The sequence below is a fragment of the Myxine glutinosa genome, chromosome 1 (genome assembly GCF_964187855.1).
Source record: "Myxine glutinosa chromosome 1, kmMyxGlut1.1, whole genome shotgun sequence".
Classification (NCBI taxonomy): Eukaryota; Metazoa; Chordata; class Myxini; order Myxiniformes; family Myxinidae; genus Myxine; species Myxine glutinosa.
The window spans coordinates 279,683,251-279,699,745 of record NC_136261.1 but is presented as its reverse complement, the minus strand read 5'-3'; the positions used below and the strand labels follow the sequence as shown (position 1 = coordinate 279,699,745).

Sequence of the window (16,495 nt, the reverse complement as noted above, 5' to 3'; positions counted from 1 at the left end):
GCCGTTGCCGCGGTGACGATCACGTGACCTTGGCGGGCCTCGCTTTCACCGTTTCAGAGAATAACCGATGGTCATTGGTTTTGTGTCGGACGGATTCTCTGAACATCTGAAGTTTACCTCTCGGTCCCGTTCGTCTCCCGCCGCTCCAGGAGGACCTGGATAAACCGTTTTGGAATCATTCGACTGAGGAGTGCAACCTTTGAAGGTATTTCGGAGGTTTATTGAGTATCTGGGGTGCTATTTAAAAGAAGCGGGGATTGAGTTAATAACCATTCACGTAACTCAATTTATTTTCAATTTAACGGAGTAACAATCCCTTCGTCTTCTTGCCCCACTCCCTCTTGGATAACGGTTTTCTTTCGTAGGATTTTCTCAAATGACTGATTTTCAAAGTAAGGTGACTGGACTGGAATGACTATGAGTATTAGTATATATATATATATATATATATATATATATATATATATATATATATATATATATATATATATATATATATATATATATATATATATATATATATATATGCTGGAGGTACGAACACTCGACTCTAAGCTGTCTATCCTGGGTTTAAATCCCGACCCAGCTATAAAGTGCCATCCTGGTGTTTTATAGGCTGAGTGGTTCATCGATGTGTGTGCCATCCCTCGAATGGATGTTAAATGTTTATCCGATCTGCCAGCATTAGTCGGTGGAGTTTAAATATCCCATGTTGTCCTTCGTGAAGAGTAGGCGAGCTATCGCCGGCACCCTGAACAAATTACAAATTGCTTCCTGGACTGTGGGTAGCAAGTTCTTCGATTTTCTTGGAGGTTCCTTGACATGAGGTTGCACTGCTTGCTGTCTTGAAATGCGGTTCCTTTCTCGGCAGCAGTTTCTGTACTAGAAACAAATTGACTCCAGAGGATTCGTTTCATGTGAATGCCTTTCTTTCGATATGGACAACATATTTTCACACTCACTCGCTCGCACACACACACACACACACACACACACACACACACACACACACACACACACACACACACACACACACACACACACACACACACACACACACACACACACTATATATATATATTGTTACGGATCTCGGAGGTCGGCACTCCCCTTATCAAGGGGGGGGGGGGGGGGGTTAATCCCTTGTCCTTTTAGCTGGCCGTCCCGAGTCCTGGGAAGTTATAACACTCCTTCCGGTCGGTATTAGCTCGGGTCATTGGTCAAGGTAGTCCCAAATACCTACTTACTAACCCGACCGTAAAGCAGGGAAATAACTGCCGCTTGAACCACGGATAAGATGGAAAATGCCGAGCGGTTGGCAATCCGCGATCCGAGCCGTTAACAATGACTAAACCCGATTCTGAGCGGTTCCTAATCGTGCCACAGGTACTCAATTGAGAAAGGACGAATGCGATCGGATTCGGGAAAACCAAGAAAGAACAAGGCAATTTATTACAAATATAAAGGAGGAAAGAGGAAACGAAAGGGATGTACAAGAGGAAGAAGAAGAAGCAGGACACAGGGCAGTCTTAAAAACAGTCTTAACTTATGACCCCAGACAAACATACACACTCACATGGGGATTGTAGCTGGTAGGGTGAAAGGTCCAGGTAGATGGTCCAGGCGATGGGGTCCAGGCTCCGGTCCCACGGGCATAACCCGGGCAGGCAGCTCTGCGTACCGTTCAACGCGAGCGGACCTCACATATAGCAGGGGGAGGCTGGTGTCCTTCAGCGTACGTAATAACTGCACCAGCGTGCCAAACGCACCCTCTCCAAGGTTCTCTTAAAAGCGCCAGCGAGTGAGTCCTTACGCCAATGTGCGCTCCGTATCAGGCTTTTGCAATGCACTCTCCCGACCAAGTCCTTTCAATCACGACAGTCCCCTGCGCAGTCGGTGAAAGAAGTCCCTTTAATGCGCGTGCCTCCAACAAGTCCCGTGAAAGGGCTTTGCGTTCGCGCTTATATAACGCGCGTCAATATCACCCCGCCAGCCAAAAAGCCATCCCCGTCGGTGATATTGCCTCAGCCTTGGTTGGCTGGTGAGGGCTTACGGGCCACGCCTTTGACGGCTAGTTGACAGGCCACACCTTATTCTTGGCGTTCCGCCCCCCTTTTTCCTCGGGCCGACCGCATGGTTAATGGTGTCGTTCGAACGAGCTTCAGCTCAAGGTAGCGATCGCTGCTAACAAGGCGCGTAATGGCGGCGCTTGGAGAGGGAGGTCGCAAAATGGATGAAATGAAATGGGACCTACTCCTTATTTAATTGATGCAACACAGATTCAACTATTGGAAACACGGCCTTAACTAAAACACATAATAATGAAATAACTGAGTCCTATGGTGGCCTACGTGTTTCTTGTGGACTAACTAGGGGTGCAACCTTTAACTTTTAATGTCATATTTACAAGTGATTATTTATTTACAAAAGTGTGGGTTCTAAAACCGCAACAATATATATATATATATAGTTACGTGCTGCTCCCCGACCCCCTTCGCCACGGTGTACCTCCGAGCCCCGAGAGGAGTCACGGCAGAAAAATGTGTTGTTCTGTATGTCAAAGATCAATGGAGAAGCCACCCCAATTGTTACTCACAAACAAATACTGTATTAAGATCACACAAGAATAACGGTACAACAATAATAGTAATCAAAAGTACAATCAATATCCTATGATGGTACCATCAGTTTTGTAATATATAACTCACTGCGCTCCAAGTGAGGGAACCAAGAACATTCCCAATGTCTCTTATTCCCGGCTCCAAGCCAAAGTTGATGTGCTCCAGCGATCGCCAGAACGATGTCCCATCGAGACCAGAATCCCGTTCGGATGGCAAGAACAATCCCACTGCCAAAGCGGGGCAAAGACGCCCTCAAGGCGACTGGGAAATCCAAAGGCGCCCTCCAGGCGATGGAGAGATCACACCCTCGGGTATGGACTTTCACGGCTCACAGTCGGCGAACCGCAAATTAATCTTCAAAAGCCACGGTGCGAGCACGCACACCAGATACGTCTGAAAGCGGTGAACACGGCCGACAAAGCAAAGAAACCTTGCTCGACACGCGAAGCGCGCGAGTCAAAATGGCCGACGACCCGTTCTTGAGACGTAACGGCCCGGCGATAATTCTCCTCGGAATCCACCGCCAAAAACCTGACACGCAGGTTGATCGGTCACAGCGATGACAACTCTGTCGCAAGAATCCCTTTCCCGGAAACTCGAAAGTTCGCTAGTGACTCTTGCTCGCCAACGTTCGCTCCAGACCGCAAGTAGCTCGGCTCCTTCTTGTCCGACTCACTCGCTCCGTGCTTTTTTCCCTCTTCTTCCTCTTCGTCTCCGTCCGGTACCTGTTTCATTTAAAACGTTAACCTTTTTACCTTTTGACAATAATAATGGCTATTTCCGTGAAACAACAATAATAACAATACATAGAACCAGAAATGTTTCAAGTGGATGAAAACCACAACAACGGAAGTGACGAATCCGTAACACTTCCCCCCCTCAAGAAAGAAAGTTTGAACAAAGTGAAAACTCTCTTTGTAGGCAAAACTCTCCCAACAAACAAAAGTAAACTCACACCCAAATCATCAATTCCCGTGAGCAACGATAAAAAATCAATATTTCCCAAAAATAAAGCAACAAAACTTCAAACAACCTACAGAGATTTCCAAAGTTAGTTCACTCTGGACAAAGCATCAGCAACGACATTGTCCCTGCCCTTTACATGCTCAATTTCCAAGTTGAACTCCTGCAAAGCCAAACTCCATCTCATCAACCTCTGATTTTTATTTTTCATTTTTTTTGAATGAAGGTTAAGGGGTTGTGATCAAAAATCCAAAGTCAAGAAAATCGATAGCACTTTTTTAGGGAGGCCGAGCTGAGAGCCAGGTTTCATGGTGGTTTGGGTGGTGAGGCCTGGAAGTATTCACTACGTGGACGCCTTTAGGAACGTGGCGTTCACGGTTAATCCATGTAGGAATCTTGGCTCAGCTGCTCCGCAGCATTCAGTGCTTCAAACTCTTCCTAACTTTCATAATAATCACGGTTGGAGCGCTTGTCGCTGTTGTCACGTGAATAGCGGTCTCCTTCTCGGCCACTACCCTGATAATCATCCCTTTGGAAGCTGCCGTAACTCTGGGACCTCCATAGTAATCTCGACTGCGGCCACCACCAAAACTGCTACTCCCACCCCGGGAGCCATAGCACCCCTGAAACTACCTCCACGTTATCCTCCTCTGTAGCCCCTTCGACGCCCATGGCCTGCCTTCTCTACTGTTATGGTCCGACCATCCAAATCCTTGCCATTCAAATCCTTTTCTGCATCTTTGGCATCCTTGTGTTTTTAAACGTGACAAAGCCAAACCCTCTTGACTTTTGCGTCTCCCTGTCCTTTATCAGCCAGCACTTCCAAGAGCGGTCCATATTTTGCCAAAGACAGTCCAGAACATCTTCCCTTGTTTTGAAGTTCAGTCACCGACAAAGAGCTTGCCAACATTGCCTCCATTCATGACTCGTGTGTGCTGACACTTAGTTTCAGGGTACTTGACAAGACGTGTCTGTGCAAAGGCTGACGTCAGTACCTTCTCCTTCTCTTCAGAGCGCTTCCTACCCATAGCACGAGTCGCGGTACAGGATGGAAAGATACCCGGAATCTCCTGCTCTAACTGTGCAGTGTTATTTTCCATACTAGGCTTTTCAACAAACATTGGATTACCAGAAACTCGACCACCGGCCAAATCATTCCCGATAACCACAGAGATTCCCTCTACAGGAAGAGTGGCTTGTAAACCTACGGTGACCGGTCCTGACACCAAATCAGACTTTAAATGGATGACATGAAGGTGGAGCTTTAACACAGCCACCAACCCCCTGTAAAAGAACACTCACACCAGTTGCCGTCTTCTCTGACAATGGCAAAATGCCTTCAAGCATTAAAGATTGATGTGCTCCTGTGTCCCTCAATACCCTAACAGGTCTCTGGTTAGTCAAGTCTCCATCCAGTGATACAAACCCCCTCTGTAATAAAAGGTTTGTAACCCTCTTGAACAAGGTTGTTCTGTGATGCCGTAACTTTGGCATGGGAACCTTCACAAGCACTGTCCTCCAAGGACGATTTCTCACATTTGCCAATGCATTCGGAGTTGTACTAGTCTGACTCCGCTCCTGATTTTTCCTTTCCAGGGCATAACATTGGGACATCAAATGTCCAGGTTTCTTGCAAAAAGCGCAAGTAGGCCTGGAGGAAAAACTCGTGGTCTGCCTCGAGCCCCCCGGAAGATACGTCTGTCTTGGAACTGTAGTCTTCTGATCCCTAAAAGTCGCGGTATCAGATTTGTCCTCAGAGTCATCGCTAGGCCGCCCCCATGAATATTCGTTCTCCGCACCGGATGTACCATAACTCCCCTGGCGAACTCTAGGCGGGAAGTTAGGTGTGTGGAACCCCATCCTGTGTGTCAAGGCATAGTCATCTGCCACGGTTGCTGCCTCATACAACTCTGGTACCTTCTTTTCCTCCAGATGTACTTTAATGTCCTCGTGGACACACTGTTTGAATTCCTCCACCAAGATCAATTGTCGCAACAGTTCGAAGTCTTTCCCAATCCCCTTCGAATCACACTACCGAACAAACATGGTTTCCTTCATTCTGGCAAACTCCACATGGGTCTCACTCTCCCTCTTCCTGGCATTCCAAAATTTTTGCCGGTAAGCTTCAGGAACCAAATCATAGGCTTTGAGAATGGCTTTCTTCACTTCCTCATAATCTGTACATTTGTCAATCGGTAAAGCCGAAAATATATCTTGAGCTTTACCCACCAGAACACTTTGCACTAACATAGTGCAGGACCCCACAGGCCATTTTAGCATCTGAGCCACTTTCTCAAAGTGTAAAAAAAACTTGGCTACCTCCTTTTCATTGAAGGGTGGAACCAGCCTCACATGCCTACCAACATCCCAAGTGTTCTGACTCGTTGTCGAACCAGCCGGCTTGGATACGACTTCTCTCCGTTCTCCCATTAATTCCAGCTCCTTGCTTTTAACTTCCTTCTGATACTCCATGTCACGTTCCTTTAACTCCCTTTCGGCTCTCCTTTCCTCTGCTCTTTTCTCCTCGAGTTCTCGTTCCTGTTCTACTCTTTTTTCCGCGAGTTCTCTTTCAGCTCTCCTTTCCTGTGTTCTTCTCTCCTCGAGTTCTCGTTCCTGTTCTACTCTTTTTTTCCTCGAGTTCTCGTTCCTGTTCTACTCTTCTTTCCAAGAGTTCTCTTTCAGCTCTCCTTTCCTCTGCTCTGCTCTCCTCAGCTTTCCATTCCAACTCTTTTAACCTTTCCTGGCTCTGCAGTTGCATCTCCATTTTCCGGAGCTCCACATTTTCTTTTTCCTTGGGTAACCAATCCAAGGCTACCTCTGTCCATGTTCCCTGTCCCACCAGAGATTCTACCACCAATGTCTGCATCTGTGCTTTCTTCATATGAGCTCGGACCTCCAAGTTAAAATGTTTGGCCAATATCAAGAGTTCGGATCTTTTTAACACTAGGAACTGTGCCTCATTAGGGGACGCCATAAACTTTTCTGCGTCAAACACCATGGTGACTATCCGTTAACACCTGTTAACCTTCACACAAAAAAATTGTCCAATTTTTTGGGGAATGTTAGAAAAATTCCAAATTTGGGAATTTTGGGAATGTTAGGGAATTCTATCCCGGATGAGCCCCCAATTTCTGTTACATGCTGCTCCCCGACCTCCAGGTCACGGTGTACCTCCGAGCCCCGCGAGGAGTCACGGCAGAAAAATGTGTTATTCTGCATGTCAAAGATCAATGGAGAAGCCACCCCAATTGTTACAAACAAATACTGTATTAAGATCACACAAGAATAACGGTACAATAATAATAGTAATCAAAAGTACAATCAATATCCTATGATGGTACCATCAGTTTTGTAATATATACCTCACTGCGCTCCAAGTGAGTGAACCAAGAACATTCCCAATGTCTCTTATTCCCGGCTCCAAGCCAAAGTTGCTGTGCTCCAGCGATCGCCAGAACGATGTCCCATCGAGACCAGAATCCCGTTCGGATGGCAAGAACAGTCCCGCTGCCAAAGCTGGGCAAAGGCACCCTCAAGGCGATTGGGAAATCCAAAGGCGCCCTCCAGGCGACGGAGAGATTACACCCTCGGGTATGGACTTTCAGGGGCTCCACAGTCAGCGAACCGCAAATTAATCTTCAAAAGCCACGGTGCGAACACGCACACCAGATACGTCTGAAAGCGGTCCAACACGGCTGACTAAGCAAAGAAACCTTGCTCGACGCACGAGGCGCGCGAGTCAAAATGGCCGACGACCCATTCTTGAGACGTAACGGCCCGGCGATAATTCTCCTCGGAATCCACCGCAAAAAACCTGACACGCAGGTTGATCGGTCCACAGCGATGACAACTCTGTCGCAGGAATCCCTTTCCCGGAAACCCGAAAGTTCGCTAGTGACTCCTTGCTCGCCAACGTTCGCTCCAGACCGCAAGTAGCTCTGCTCCTTCTTGTCCGACCTCACTCGCTCCGTGCTTTTTCCCTCTTTCTTCCTCTTCGTCGCCGTCCGGTTCCTGTTTCATTTAAAACATTAACCTTTTTACCTTTTGACAATAATAATTGCTTATTTCCCTCAAACAACAACAATAATAATACATGGAACCAGAAATGTTTCAAGTGGATGAAAACCACAACAACGGAAGTGACGAATCCGTAACTATATATATATATATATATATATATATATATATATAAATTATATATATATATATATATATATATATATATATATATATATATATATATATATATATATATATATATATATATATATATATATATATATATATATATGTGTGTGTATACACACGTGTGCACACATGTATATACACACACACGACACACACACATATATATATATATATTGTTACGGAAACGGGGACGACACTCCCCTGACCAAAGGGGGGGGGGGGGGTAATCCCCCTTGTATTTTGCACTGGCCGTCTCCGATCCTGAAGCTACCCCGCTCCCCTGTGGGGTGGGATTGGCCGAGGTGATTGGTCAAAGGGATTCCTGTACACCTCCGCCAATCCCTCCACAAGGCAGGTGGGTAACTCCGCTCGAATCCCAGACAAGATGGAGTTTGCCGAGCGGTTTAGCAATCCGAAATCCGAGCCGTTAACAACACTAACCCGATTCTGAGCGTATATTCAATAGGGGACAGGACGAAAGCGATCGGATGAGAAAGAAGGAACAGATATTTATTATTATTTACACCAAAACCCAAAGAAGAAGAAGAACGAAGTTATTTACAGAAAAAGAACAGAAGACAGTGCAATCCTTAGCTTATACAGTCTTACTTATACCCAGACAGGACAACACAAACAGATTCACACGAATAGGGAATTGCTGGTAGGATTGGCTGGAGGGAGAAGATGGTGGGACCACAGGGCTGGAGGGATGAGGTTCGATTCTGTACAGGACGGCAGGGCTGGAGGCGAGCGGCCGCCGACTCTCCGCGCTCGGGTCCACACGGCAAGGTTTGCTCGAAGCAGTACGTCAGAGCTGCACGCGGCTGGGCTGTTTGAAGCAGCGTCTCTCCTCTCTCTCGTACCTCTCTCTCAAGTGCCTTCCTCCCCAGAACTCAACTCGGTCAATGCGCCTCCCTCCACAGAACTCTCAGTGCATGCTCCCCCACTCATCTGCATAAGCAGTCCCTCAGTCACCCTTTTATGGCCCTCCCCGAGATCAAGCCGCGGGCTAAGAGGGCACGCCTACCGGGTCGCTCTCCGCGGTGCCGATTGGTGGGCACGGGCTCTTCCTGGCTCCGCACACGATGACGAGGGGCAGGCAACGCCCTTCTTCTCCGAGCTGACCACGTGCATAATGGAGGCGAATGCTGCTGGCAATGGAGGCAAACGCTGCTGGCAATGGAGTTTTGGGGCTATTGAAAAGGGGATCTATCTGATTTGATTTGGTGCAACGTAAGATCGACTTGTAGGAACATAGCCTTAACTGAAACACAGACTAATGAAATAACTATTGAGAAGGTCCTATGGTGGCCTACGTGGTGTTCATGGACTAACTAAGGTGCACTCATTTCAATTAACAGCCAATTAAAGGGGAAATGTACACAGGGTTTATTTATAAGGAATTTTAATACTAAATTTGATAAAGTGAAGGTTCTAAAAACTGCAACAATATATATATATATATATATTGTTGCGGATTTCGAGCCCGTCGACGTACAGAGGGGGGTTAAACCCTTTTCCCCCTTGGGCCTCCGAGTCCACGAGGCCGCTACCTACTTTACACTCGTGGGGCAGATTGCGGAGCAATTCCAGCCGCCACCCTCATAGCGAGCGTGCGGAAGGGTATCTGGTCAAATCCCCAAGTACTTTCTATACACACGCCGCCACGAGAATGGGGACTGGACCTCGCACGAGTCAGGCTAGTCTGATACGCCCGAGCGGTTTGCCTGTCACGTGACTCATGCCGTTAATTCTTACTGAACCCGATTGAGCGGTTTTATTTCGTACAATGCGAAGCCAGTGGTGGGAAAAGACGTGAACGGCCAAATGGAAGCAAAAAAACACAGGTTTATTATTACAATTTGTACAAATGGCCAAAGCAAAAAGACACAGGGCAGAAACTTAACGTCCTTAACTTAATCCCCGGACAAGGGCCCTCTCACTAACGCGGGGAGAGGAAGGAAGAGAAGGACGTGCTCACAGCGTGGCCGTTGGTGCCATTCGCCCCGGTCAGCTCATTGGGCATGTCCCTTGAGATGTTCGCGGCACGTGCAGGGAGCCCAGGCAGGGAGATCGTTGGAACATTGGGCCCCGGGAGAGTTCGTCCTGCGACAGCGCTTAATACAGGGGCAGAGCACAGGGCAGGGGCAGAACGTAGACTACAGAGAGAGTTCGTGCTTTCGACCACAGAGCGCAGAGAGAGCTGGGAGTTGGGAGCTTGGCCACGGGGAGAGAGTTCGTGCCTCGGAGTCCTGGGCTAGAGCGTCACGATCACTGAGACCCCGTTCGGGGGCCCGGGGCAGGGTTTTATAGCCCCTCCCTGAGTCCCATCAGAATGTTCTAAGCACCTCCCCCGGCCGCCGTTGCTGGCCACTCCCCTTCAGCTCCCATTGCCTGCTTGCTGCTTACCGGCCACTCCCCTTTAGCTCCTCCCTCGGGCCTCCTAGACTTGTTCTGGGCATAGCACATGGCATTCCAGCCCAATGAGGCCTACACTTACCGACCTGCTTCAATGCATACTAACACAGGAAAGGAGACTATGCTTACATTTAATAAGAAATAACTGAACGAAGTGAGGCTACATATTGTGGTGCAACTAACTAGGAGGGGGGTTATCTTTTATTTCACAAAACCGCAACACCATATATATATTGTTGCGGATCTCCCGAAGCCCGTTCCCATTACAAAGGGGGGATTAAACCCCTTTTTCCCCCCTGGGTCTTCGGGTCCGCGAGACCGAATCGCCACTTCCGGGCAAACGTGAAAAACGGTATCGGGACAAATTCGCACGTACCTTTAACCCACGCTGCCATGAAAGCGGGGATCAAACCTCGCACAAGCCACGCTTAATCGAGTATGCCCGAGCGGTATGCATATCATGTGACTCGTGCTGTTACTTTTATGGAACCCGATTCGAGCGGTTTTATTCATACCATGCGAAGCCAATGGATGGAAGGGACAGGAACGGTCAAATCAGAGGAAGAACACAATTTATTATTATTCACAAGGATCAGGATAAAGGAAAGGGGACACAGAGCAGAAGCTTAATCAATCTTATTTATCCCTAGACACGGGCCCACTCACGCACACGGGGAGAAGAAGAGAAGAATGTTCGCGCGCCAAGCGCGCTTCGCCGTCGGTCGCTCCGGGGCAGCTCGCCCGGCGTGGCTCTCCGATGTTCGCAGCACGTACGCAGGCGAAGGCAGGCAGGAGGAAATCGCGCGTCTGTGGCCCGGCGCGGGTCGTCCTCTCGAGCGCGCGATGAATACAGCGCAGGGCACGGGGAAAGTTTGTGTACAATAGGCAATTCAATTCGCTCGTTCTGCAGCTCCACTCGCGTTCTCAAGCTCAACCCAACTCACTCTCACGGGGAACTGTAACTCGTCTCACAGGGAACTGTAACTCAGCACACGACTCTGACTCATCTCCCGTCTCTCTCCTCAACTGCTCTGCTTCAACTCAACTCACCGGGAACTGACTGGAACTCAACTCATGGGCTGTGCGACTCTCAACTGAACTCACCGGGAACTCTTCTCTTTCTGAGGTGGGGGGACTCGGAGCAGGGTTCTATGGCTACACCCCGGCCCGACTCAAATGTTCCAAACCCCGCCTCTGGTCGTCGTGGTTAGCCACTCCCCTCGAGCCCTGATTGGCGGCTTGTGCTTACCGACCACTCCTCCTGGCGTGCCTCCCTTCGGCCTCGGTAGACTTGTTCAGGCCTGCCGCGTGGCATTTCAGCGCCAAAAGAATACCTAAGCTCACTGGCCTACTCGACACAAAATTAAACACAGGAAAGGATGACGCTTACTTTCACGAAGAAATAACTGAACTATCACGAGGCTTCATGTTGTGGTGCGTCTACCTACGAGGGGGAATTAACCTTTATTCCAAAACCACAACACGACACCCCTCTCTCGTCAGACTCGTCCCGAGTCGAAACCACCAATGGAACGACCAGTAGAGCCTGACATGCAAAATTAACCTTACTTTTAAATGTGACACATCGGTGTTGTTCCCCCTACTATTTACTCTGACCCGTGTGTGCGACAGTTTTAGCACTAGATATGTCCCTCCTATTGCGTTGAGCAGCTACCGAACAGATTCACGCCCCAACTACCCGAGTATTTCCGGAATTTTCAAACTAAACACATAGCCGGTGGGCAGCATTCTTTTATTTACAAGCACAGAACTTAACTTTATTTACAATGCTATGACCCAGGACCTGTTCTTTTTGGAAGAGAAGATTGGAGGGGGGAGAAAACACAGCAAAAACACACTCATAAATGGCACTTGCTGCTTGCTTCTTGCATCTTGCTTCTTGCTTCTTCCGTGTGCGTCTATCAAACCGGCTGGCCCCCTGACCGGCATACAGGCCATTTGAAGCATCGGGACCCAACTACACTTACAGAACTTCTCGTCCCTAGCACACATAACAAACAAAAATGCTTTTATTTGGCCAGCAGGGCCGTTCTCACGTGGTCCAACTGCGTGGCATCAACGCCACTCAAACAAGTGGTCTGAAGGTGCAAGGTGATTTTGCAGCAAGATGCTGCACAGCAGAGGTGCAAGGCCACAAGGCTTGTGGTCCATTAGTGTGATGAGGTGCAGCAAAAGGTTTGGCAGCAAAGTGCTGCACAGGTCGGCTGCACTGGTGCATCAAAAGGACATGGCAGCAAGGTGCTGCACAGTTCGGCTGCACAGGTGAAACAAGGACAGGGCAGCAAGGTGCAGAAGGGACGCTGCACAGTTCGGCCTCCAAATGGTCCTGGGGTGGGGGAAGAGAAGGCACAACAAGCAAGCGGAAAAGACGCAATGGCACATAGAAAACAAGGTGGCGCGGCGCGAGGGATGCGGAAGAGCTAGCAGAACAGGCTCGTCCCTAACCGTTCGTACCCCCCACCGTTGGCTACACTACCCTAGCCCCCCTTGTATTTACAATCCGTCTCTACGTCTTGTCTCCCATACAGTCACATGAAAAAGTAAGTACACCCCATGTAAAGTTTTGACTTTTTCAACATATTTCAACATACAGCTATTTGATCTTCATTTAAACAATATTGATAGATAACGGTGATATAATATAACAAATATCATGAAACATTTACATTTTGTAGTCAATTGTATAATTTAAATAAACATAAATGCAAATTTTGCATGTCGAAAAAGGAAGTACACCCTTGGCTCTAATAGGTGGTATTGCCCCCTTTCGCAGAAACAACCAAGTAGGCGTTTCTTATAACTGTCTACCAGTCTCTGACATCGACTGGGAGAAATTTTTGCCCACTCCTCCATGCAGAATTCTTTCAGCTGTGCGATGTTTGAGGGGTTTCTTGCATGCACAGCTCGTTTCAAATCCCCCCACAACATCTCGATGGGATTTAGATCCGGGCTTTGACTTGGCCATTCCAGAACCCTCCATTTCTTTCTTTTCAGCCATTCCTTGGTGGATTTACTGGTACTAGGGCATTGCCCGTACTATATCTATATCTAAAATTATATCCCCCCCCTCTATTTACATGAAATGGTTTGGTCCAAAGCGAACGGCTTGCGAGTACGGTGACAATCCCCCCCCTCTATTTACATGCAATGGTTTGGTCCAAAGCGAACGGCTTCCGGAGTTTGGTAAAGAAATCGCCATCGCGTGCACAAACGCGCAGGAAAGCGAATGAATCGCAAATTCGGTTTTATTAGTTTTAAAACATAGTTTAACGCCAACATAGTTTGCAAACGTGAAATAAATGAATACGCTCTCAAATGTGCCATCCGAGGCAGAGTGTGTCCTCCACGTTCGGCACACGCGATCGTTCGCTGCTCTCTGATTGGTTGAATCGTTTTTTGGACATAGCTCGGTAAGTAATTGTCCGATTAATATGAAACCTTGAAAAGGCACATCCTCGGGTCCCCAGCAATATACCTGGCAAGTTAAAAGTATATCGGACCCGTGGTTGTCGAGAAACAGCGGTCACAGACAAACAGACGTACAGACGTACAGACGTACAAACGTACAAACGTACAAACAGAGATTACTGGAATTATAGATAGATGTTTAGGGTCATTGTCATGTTGCAAGGTCCACCTTCGGTTGAGCTTCAACTTTCCGACAGATTGCCTCACATTATCCTCAAGCACCCTCTGGTACAATGAAGAATTCATAGTGGATTCTATGATGGTGAGCTGCCCAGGCCCTGATGCAGCAAAGCTGCCCCAAACCATAATATTTCCACCACCATGCTTTACAGTTGGTATCAGGTTCTTGTGGTCAAATGCTGTCTTTGGTTTTCGTCAAACATGTCTTCTGGTACTGTGGCCAAATAGCTCTACCTTTGACTCATCTGTCTAGAGCACATTGTTCCAGAAGTGCTGGTCTTTGCCTCGCTGTTCATTGGCAAACTTTAGTCTTGCCCTGATGTTCTTTCTGGACAGCAAAGGTTTCCTCCTGGCACACCTCCCATGTAGATCAAATTTATGCAGCCTCTTTCTAATGGTAGACTCGTGCACTTTGACATCAACAGTGGCAAGAGCTACCTGTCGGTCCTGTGATGACATTCTGGGGTTCTTAGAGACTTCTTTCAGACACTTGCGGTCTGCTCTCTGGCTGATCTTGCTGGGGCGGCCTGGCCTGAACAAGTTGGCAGTTGTTTGGAATCTTCTCCACTTGTAGATGATCTTCCGGACAGTCGAATGATTGATTTCAAATTGTTTGGAGATCTTTTTAAATCCCTTCCCAGACTCGTAGGCATCTATAACCTTCTTTCTGAAGGCCTCAGAGAGCTCTTTTGATCTAGGCATGGTGACACCGCACACTTCAACAACAAAGAGCAAACAAAACTAAATGTCTGAGGTTTAAATAAGACAGGTTCCTCCAAGATCCTCTCTAATGATGTTCTAATCATTGGCACCTGAGCTGGTGCACCTGATTCTAATTTTAGGTATTTGAAGTCGTGATAAATGTAGGGGTGTACTTACTTTTTCCACATGCAAAATTTGCATTTATGTTTATTTAAATTATACAATGGACTACAAAATGTAATTGTTTCATGATATTTGTTGTATTATATCACCTTTATCTATCAATATTGTTGAAATGAAGATCAAATAGCTGTATGTTGAAATATGTTGAAAAAGTCAAAACTTTACATGGGGTGTACTTACTTTTTCACATGACTGTATCCCCCTCTATTTCCAAATTCGTCTCCCAATCCCTCCCAGGAAGGAAGGGATGGAACAAACACAATGTCACTCTTACGTCGTGATGCGTTTTACGTCCAAACAGTTCACAGAGCCTTGGTGTGGGGCTCGCCCTTCCTCCTTGGTGATTGGCTGTGGATGGTGTGAAGGGATTTCTCATCTCCTAACTACTCTAGTAACATTAACTGATTTAAACTACCCGGGGTCGTACCCTGTCAATCGGCCTCTTTAAACTATGTGGTTCTAAGAACCCGAATTCCCATTGCCCACTCTGTGGTGCCCTCTGAATTTGGGTCTCACCCCCACAAATTTTCTCGCTGTGCCCTCGCACAATTTCGGGGCTGGGTCGTGTGGCCCTACCAGCAGGTCTACCTACCTGCGCACCTCCGCCACTGAAGCCGCCACCCGAGCCTACCTGCTCCTCACGACTCCCTAACTGGGGAAGGCCCTCCCTGGCACTTACCCCCACTGTGCCCACCTTGGCATCGGGCAACCCGGGTCCTCTCCTGGGATCCTCGGGCCCCACTCAACTCACCACAACTACCCTAACCGGCTCCCAGAGCCTACCTGCGGCCTCACCTGGCCGACAAACTACCAGTGGCGGAGTGCCTCAATAACTATACTCACCGATTAAGCCACACGCCCAGCCATGTCACTGACTCATGCACCCAACAAAGCACTTCTTGCTACTACCTGCACCACAGGTGTCAATGTCCACACAAATTTTGCCTATGCCCTCTACCTGGCTTTACACTACCCCCCGGGCTTTCGCGAATGGGTTCCACTGCTCCCATTCACTCCTTCGCACCATGCATTCCACACCTTTTATTCCACACCAAGCATTCCACACCACTTATCTCGCACACCATTTATTTCACACACCTTTTGTGCTCACACACCAGAAAACACAATTCCATTTATTTTCCACACACAATTCCTCAAACACTACTACACAACTCCTCACACACACAGCATCATCTATCTATCTACTTCCCCTACAACTCGTGCTTCCCCGTCGTCCCTTTACACTATGCACTCCCTTTTCTTTATCAACCTTCTAAGCTCTCTGCGTCCCTTCTACAGGTCAGGTGTCACTACTTAAATCTCTGTCCCTACTGTCTTCTAGATCCCTAACATTATCCTAGCCCTCCCTCGGCTAGCTTCGGTGCCCCATGGACGCAACCATTGCTGGCACCCCCATGTGCCTGTCACTGCCATTCCCCTAATCTAATGCTCATGGGCCCCGTCCTGTGAGGAATGGTGGCACTACCATTCCCCCACGTGGGGGTACACTACTCTTCACAGTCCTCTACACTAGGAGCCTCTCCGTGTGGAAGTACGTTGTCACTGCTCGGCCTCGTAGGGCCGAGCGATCCATGTGGGTGGTTGGTCGCCTGTATGGGGTGTCCGTCCGGCATTTTCGATCCCAGGGGGGAGGCATGGATGGGCCGAGGTGCAGCGCTCCATCCCTGCGCGGGGCCTCGCGGGCCCATGCACGATGACCCAACAGGCCACGGTCGGAGCACCGCACCTGC

The 16,495-nt window shown here is 48.2% G+C and overlaps 1 protein-coding gene across 1 annotated transcript in view; it reads left to right on the top strand.

The window, feature by feature from the left end:
* LOC137438016 (fibroblast growth factor receptor 2) overlaps nt 1-16,495 on the top strand; it is a 150,340-nt gene continuing 133,845 nt past the window's right edge. The window contains exon 1 of the mRNA XM_068132870.2: nt 1-205. The gene's annotated coding sequence lies outside the window, so the exon portion shown is untranslated. The remainder of the gene's footprint in view (nt 206-16,495) is intronic.